At 47.6% G+C, this 6,794-nt stretch overlaps 1 pseudogene; it reads right to left on the bottom strand.

Annotated features, from left to right (window-relative positions):
* Positions 1-418: 418 nt before the first annotated feature.
* LOC116547186 lies at positions 419-3,638 on the bottom strand (annotated as a pseudogene).
* Positions 3,639-6,794: the final 3,156 nt, after the last annotated feature.

Raw genomic sequence — 6,794 nt, 5'->3', positions numbered from 1 at the left:
CTCCACCGTCACAGAGGGTGAGTCTGCCTGAGGCCTGAGCTCCACGGAGCCCTCTGACGGGAGGAACACCGTCCCAGAACGGCCGTAAGGAACAGAGGAAACCAATGCCCTATTTTACTAAAAACCAATGTACATTACATTTTACAAAACAGTCCCTTCCTTAACCCCATAAAAGAATGGGGATATTGGGGAGCTACGGGAACAGGTCCCCCTCCAAATGCTCAGGGCTACCTAGGCCTCCCCAGACCCCTTGTCCAGTGCAGGGCAGGGGCAGCAGAGCCTGTTCACTGCTCCCGTCAGCCCAGGGTTCCTGGAGCCCGTCCAGAGCCTCAGTGCCTAGCCAGGGCCAGAAGGACTACCTGGGGGGGCCAGCCTCAGCTGGACTCACAGCCACTCCCTGCCTGGGCGTCATCCAGCCTCAGGAGGAGGAGTGCGGGTACCCAGAGTGGTTGTGGTCATCCTCGCCCAGGGTCACTGTCAGTGACAGGCTGGGCTTCCTTTCCAGCTCCTCCTCCTTCAGGCAGTGCTGTGGAGGTCAGGCTTTGAAGAAGTCTGAGATGTAGCGGACCTGGCAGAGTGGAGGAAGGTGAGGCTGGGCAGGGACTGGGCAGGCACCAGAGACACGGGCATGGGCAGGAGGGGGAAGAACAGGGTCCCAGGTGGACAATGAGATGAAGAGTGCCTGTGGGGGAAAGAGGGCCCTCTTGGTGGACGACCAGTGGAGAGCACTGGGGCGCTGACAGGCCCAGGGAAGGACTGCGGTGTGCAGGCAGGAGACCCAGGGAAGGAACTGGGGGAAGAAGGTGTCCAGGGAAGGACTGGGTTTGGGGAGAGGGGTCCCAGGGGAGAAAGGGGGGAAGGGAGGGGTCCCCAGAAAGGATTGGGGTTGAGGGAATGGGTCCCGGGGAGGAATGGGGGAAGGAGGGGTTCTATGAATGGACTGGGGTTGGGGAAAAGGGTCCCAGGAGAGAAATGGGGAGAAGGGAGGGGTCCAGGGAAGAACTGGGTTTGGGGGAAGGGGTCCCAGGGGAGGATGTGGGGGGCGAAGCGTCCTGGGATGGACTGGGGTTGGGGGATCCCAGAGGAGAAATGAGGAGAAAAAGCGGTCCCAGGGAAGGATGGGGGTTGGGGAGAAGGGGTCTCAGAGGAGAATTGGGGGTAAGAGGGGTCCCAGGTATGGACTAGGGTTTGGGGAAGGGGTCCCATGGAGGGATGTGTGGAAGGAGGCATTTAGAAAGGACTGGGGTTGGGGGAAGAGGTCCCAGGGGAGAAATGGAGAGAAGGGAGGAGTCCAGGGAAGAACCAGGATTGGGGGAAGAAATCCCAGGGAAGGATCTGGGGGTGAAGGAGGGGTCCAGGGAAGAACTGGAGTTTGGGGTACGGGTCCCAGGGGAGAAACCGGGGGAAGGAGGGGTCCCAGGGAAGAACCAGGGTTGGAGGAAGGGGTTACAGTGGAGGGCTCCGTGGGGCAAGAGTGTGCAGGGAAGGACCAGGGTTGGGCAGGGAGTGGTCTCTGGACAGCACAGGGGGTGAGTCAGGGTCAGAAGCTCACAGTGAGGCCAGCCACGAGCGCCCCCTGCAGGAGACCAGCAAGGACGTCACTCCAGTGATCAGACACGCGGGTGTAGCCCACATAGAGGGCGCAGGCCACCAGGAAGAACTGGACCGTGGGCCGCAGCAGCTGCGTCCACTTCCAGCAGAGCCGCGCCTGCATGTAGCTCTGGGACGGGAGAGGGCGCCTCAGCCTGTGCCCTGCCAGGCACTCCCACGCCCACTGCACAGATGGCAGCTCCGAGGCCGAGGGCATAAAACTGGCCAGCCCAGCACCTCCTGTTTTTTTTTTTTTACAAACAAGTCAGTGAGCGCCTCCATCACCACCGCGACCCACCCATTTTACAGCTGGAAAAACCGAGGTCCAGGGAAGGGAGTGACTTGATGGGCGAGCCCCGGAAAAACGGACTCACCTCCAGGAACACCACGCAGTACATCCCAAAGGAGGCGTGTCCCGAGTAGAAAGACAACCTGGGGAAGGAGAGGCAGCAGGCTGGCTGATAAATAGATAAACAAAATGTGGTGTGTCTCTACCACGGAATATTATTCATCCATAGAAGAAATCAAATACTGACACATGCTATGACATGAAAGAACTCTGTAAACATTGTGCTAAAGTGAAAAAAAAAAAAAGCCAGCCACAAAAGATCACACATTACATAATCCTGTTTATATAAGAGGTCCAGATTAGGCAACTCTATAGTGACAGAATATAGATCAGTGGTTGCCTATGGGAGCATAAGGTTATAGGGGGAGTGGAAGCTAGTTGTAAAGAAATGTGGATTTCTTTTTTTTTTTTGAGACGGATTTTCGCTCTTGTTACCCAGGCTGGAGTGCAATGGCGCGATCTCGGCTCACTGCAACCTCCGCCTCCTGGGTTCAGGCAATTCTCCTGCCTCAGCCTCCTGAGTACCTGGGATTACAGGCACATGCCACCATGCCCAGCTAATTTTTGTATTTTTAGTAGAGACAGGGTTTCACCATGTTGACCAGGATGGTCTCGATCTCTTGACCTCGTGATCCACCCGCCTCGGCCTCCCAAAGTGCTGGGATTACAGGCGTGAGCCACCGCGCCCGGCCTAGAAATGTGGATTTCTGTATATGGCAATAAAAGCTTCTAAAATTGATTGGGGTAATAGGTGCACAGCTCCATGAATATTCTAAAAGCCACCAAATTTCATACTTTAATAAATAAATTGTATGGTATGTGAAGTGCATTTCAATAAAGGTGTTATTTAAAAATACATATATATATATATATTGGTGGCCAGGCATAGATGGCTCATACCTGCCTATAATCCCAGCACTTTGGGAGGCAGAGGCAGGAGAAACGCCTGATTCCAGTAGCTCAAGACCACCCTAGGCAACATAGCATGACCCCATCTCTACAACAATAGATAAAAAATTTACCGGCTGGGCGTGGTGGCTCAAACCTGTAATCCCAGCACTTTGGGAGGCCGAGGCGGGTGGATCACGAGGTCAAGAGATTGAGACCATCCTGGCCAACATGGTGAAACCCCGTCTCTACTAAAAATACAAAAAATTAGCTGGGCATGGTGGCGCGTGCCTGTAATCCCAGCTACTCAGGAGGCTGAGGCAGGAGAATTGCCTGAACCCAGGAGACGGAGGTTGCGGTGAGCCGAGATCGCGCCATTGCACACCAGCCTGGGTACCAAGAGCGAAACTCCGTCTCAAAAAAAAAAAAAAATTTACCTCTGTGTGATGGTGTATGTCTGTAGTCCTAGCTACTTAAGAGGCTGAGATGGGAGTACTGCTTGAGCCCGGAAGAATGAAACTACAGCAAGCCATATCATACCACTGCAATGCAGCCTGAGTGACAGAGCAAGTCCCTGTCTCTGAAAATAAAAGGAAAGAAATGCAAGTTTTTAAAATTGATTTGTGAGAGTAACCAAGTTTGAGGAGAAACAGAGGAAAAAAGTGCACTGAATGGTGAGGGTAGTGGCTGGTTTGCCTCTGTTGCTAGCTAATTAATTGCCTTCTGAAAAATTTCTTACTAAAATGCCAGCTCTGGGGGTCAGTCATACAGTCAAATGATAAATCCTAAATCCTTTACGAATGCTCATCATCTTTCTTTACATGGCTTCTAGTGAAAAATTCTTAAGCGCTTAATTATCAAGTGGTCTGAAATGATAGCAGCTGTTTATTAAAGAAATAACATCTCAGCCAGGTGAAGTGGCTCATGCCTGTAATCCCAGCAGTTTGGGAGTCCAAGGCGGGCAAATCACCAGAGGGCAGGAGTTTGAGACCAGCCTAGACAACATGGCAAAACCTCATCTCTACTAAAAACACAAAAATGGGTTTGATGGTGCATGCCTGTAATACCAGCTACTTGGGAGGTGGAAGTAGTGAATCTCTTGAACTCGGGACGTGGGGCTTGCAGTGAGCCAGCATAGTGCCACTGCACTCCAGCCTAGGCAACAAGAGTGAAACTCCATCTCAGAAAAAAGAAAAAACAAAAGAAATAACATCTCAATTTGTTTGTTTGTTTTTCAGATGGAGTCTTGCTCCATCACCCAGGCTGGAGTGCAGTAGTGTGATTTTGACTCATTGCAACCTCCACCTCCCAGGTTCAAGTGATTCTTCTGCTTCAGCCTCCCGAGTAGCTGGGATTACAGGCACGTGCCACCATGCCCAGCTAATTTTTTATTTTAGGTAGAGACGGGGTTTTGCCATGTTGGTGAGGAGGATGTAGATCTCTTGACTTCATGATCCACCCTCCTCAGCCTCCCAAAGTGCTGGAATTATAAGCATGAGATTTTAATTATAAGCACTGCACCCAGCATTTAACATCTCGATTTTTGAAAACCATGAGTCAAATATTATTTTCCTTTTCTCATTTTACAGCTCTGTACAACCTAAAGGACAGAGAACTCAAAGAATTTTCCTAAGTGGCAGAATGCAGATTTTTTTTTTTTTTTTAGACGGAGTTTCGCTCTTGTTACCCAGGCTGGAGTGCAATGGCGTGATCTCAGCTCACCGCAACCTCCGTCTCCTGGGTTCAGGCAATTCTCCTGCCTCAGCCTCCTGAGTTGCTGGGATTACAGGCACGCGCCACCATGCCCAGCTAATTTTTTGTATTTTTAGTAGAGACGGGCTTTCACCATGTTGACCAGGATGGTCTCAATCTCTTGACCTCGTGATCCACCCGCCTTGGCCTCCCAAAGTGCTGGGATTACAGGCTTGAGCCACCGCACCCAGCCCAGAATGCAGATTTAAATTCTATCACTTTGGCCTCAGAGTTTGTGCTTTATTTTATTATGATAAATTCATCTTTTTTAAAACCAAGAGACTTATGCAAAATTCTGCTAGGATTAAAAAAAAAAAAAAGCCTCTTCCTGTTCTTGACCATGGCTGCAGGCAGGGCTCACACTGCATTTTCTTTACTTATATATGCCCTGCTCTTATGAGCAGACCCCATAAGCATGGAGAGAAGGAAATAGATTAGAGGGTGTTGTAGGAAATGCTTTCATTCCAGGCACTGCTGTTTAAACTATCCCTAAACTTTCTTTCCTTAAAAGAACAGAAAAAACAAAGAGGACAAAAGATGAAGAAACATTCCACGTGACCCTCTGCATCCTTATTTGTTGTAGTAAAGAAAAAGCATTTTAGGGATTTTTTTGAGTGCAGTTTGTAAGGTGATTCATGTTATTTATTTCCTGTTAATGATTTTCAAAATGTCAATTAAAAACATCCAGAAATTTAGCTTTATCACAGGCAGCTGTACACATGTGAAATTAGCTTGGCTAACTTCATCTGTATAAACATATAGCTAGTGAACTGACATAACTAATAAACTGGAGAATCAACAGAAACATGCCAAAGACTGGCCCTTATTTTCCATGGTGATCTCAATTTCAGGAATCTTTACATTACTCTCAGGGCTTCATGGTCTTTTAGGGGACTGCAAAGCTGTAAAATAAGCACAGAATTACTTTAGTATATTGTAGAAAAATACAGAAGAAGATGCTTTATAAGAGCAGAATGTAAAACTCATACCGTTTGGTGATTTTCAAAGAAACCTGCAGAATTAAACTTGCAGTGTAGTCCTCCACAAGGGGCTCAACAAAGCCTTGGAAACATAAATGAAGTGGAATTGCACATGTGGCACTTTCAGTAAATTAAAAGAAAAAGAAAGAAAAAGAAAAAGAAAAAAAGGGTCCATTAAATAAAATACTTTAAAAAGCCAAGAAACTAACTGCAAGTCCCACAAAGACATTGGGCAATGATTCTGTATGATTTCAGGCATGCTGATAAAGAATGTCTTAATCACTCATAGGCGGGTGTTAAACAATGAGAACACATGGACACAGGGAGGGGAGCACTACACACTGGGGTCAGTTGGGGGGAAATAGGGGAGGGACGGTGGGGGGTGGGAAGCTGGGGAGAGATAGCAAGGGGAGAAATGCCAGATGTAGGTGATGGGGAGGAAGGCAGCAAATCACACTGCCACGTGTGTTCCTATGCAACAATTTTGCATGTTCTTCACATGTACCCCAAAACCTAAAATGCAATAAAATAAATAAATGGGAAAAAAAAAGAATGTCTTAATGTAGTAAAATATAATAAGAAGTACATGTAATCTCTTACCTTTAGTGTTTATTTTACTAGCCATTCCAGGAGGGAAGTAGCAAATAACTAGTTCAGGTCTAGAAAGAAAACCAAGAAATGTTACAGTAACCAGTATAATGGCAGTCTCACAGCTAGGAAAATGGTCAAGATATGACTAGGGATATTTCCTAAAGGCATTCACAGAGTCATCCTTTAATGTAACAAGAATTCCTATCATTGTGGACAAACACAGACTTTTCCTTCTCATGACTGGCAAGTAATTATATAAAAAGTAAACGACTTCTTTCATAAAGAAAAACAAAATTAACACTAGTGTACATACTTTAGTCACTAAAATTCTGCAGAAACCCAGATATAATAAGAAACTCAATTATCCGACCAGGTGTGGTGGCTCACACCTATAATCCCAGCACTTTGGGAGGCCAAGGTGGGTGGGTCACATGAGGTCAGGAGTTCGAGACCAGCCTGACCAACTTGATGAAACCTGGTATATACTAAAAATAGATAAATTAGCCAGATGTAGTGGTGCATGCCTGTGGTCCCAGTTACTTGGGAGGCTGAGGCAGGAGAATCACTTGAACCCATAAAACCAAGGTTGCAGTGAGCTGAGATTGCAACACTACACTTCAGACTGGGCAATAGAGAAAAACTCC

Source organism: Sapajus apella, unplaced genomic scaffold (assembly GCF_009761245.1).
Source record: "Sapajus apella isolate SASKATOON/1434 unplaced genomic scaffold, GSC_monkey_1.0 scaffold2313, whole genome shotgun sequence".
Classification (NCBI taxonomy): domain Eukaryota; kingdom Metazoa; phylum Chordata; class Mammalia; order Primates; family Cebidae; genus Sapajus; species Sapajus apella.
This window is presented reverse-complemented; position numbering and strand designations above follow the sequence as displayed.